Raw genomic sequence first — 452 nt, forward strand, 5'->3', positions numbered from 1 at the left:
GGGTCAAAGTGAGTCAAAACCGTAACATATCAACTCCCCCGGACTTAGATCTTTGTTTGTCCTCAAACAAACTCAAACCAAGCGCCAAGAGAGCCAAGGTGGGAACTCGCAAAAATCTCAGAAACCGTGAGTAGACCATGACCTGCAGACCACATGTGTTAGAACAAGCTATACCAAAAACTTCTCCAGCAAACATCTCCAAAACCAGAACCATAATTGGGAATCAAACCCAGAAAAAGATCACTTTCCAGACAAAGACTCTTTACATTCAATTAAAATTGGCGTGAGCTTCTCATTAAGGGTATTAAGCTAGTGAAATCGAGGCTTGGTAGATAAAATGTTGTTTTAATGGTGGAGCTATAGAGTGTTTAGGGGTTACCATTACTTCGAAAGAGATGCAGGATATCGCACAAAATGGTAAGGGAGAGTGGACTCCTTGATGTCCACAACCT

At 41.8% G+C, this 452-nt stretch overlaps 1 protein-coding gene across 1 annotated transcript in view; it reads right to left on the minus strand.

The window, feature by feature from the left end:
- LOC109129457 overlaps positions 1 to 452 on the minus strand; it is a 7,579-nt gene that overhangs the window by 2,025 nt on the left and 5,102 nt on the right. The gene's annotated exons all lie outside the window — the stretch shown is intronic.

This window comes from Camelina sativa, chromosome 16 (genome assembly GCF_000633955.1).
Source record: "Camelina sativa cultivar DH55 chromosome 16, Cs, whole genome shotgun sequence".
NCBI lineage: Eukaryota > Viridiplantae > Streptophyta > Magnoliopsida > Brassicales > Brassicaceae > Camelina > Camelina sativa.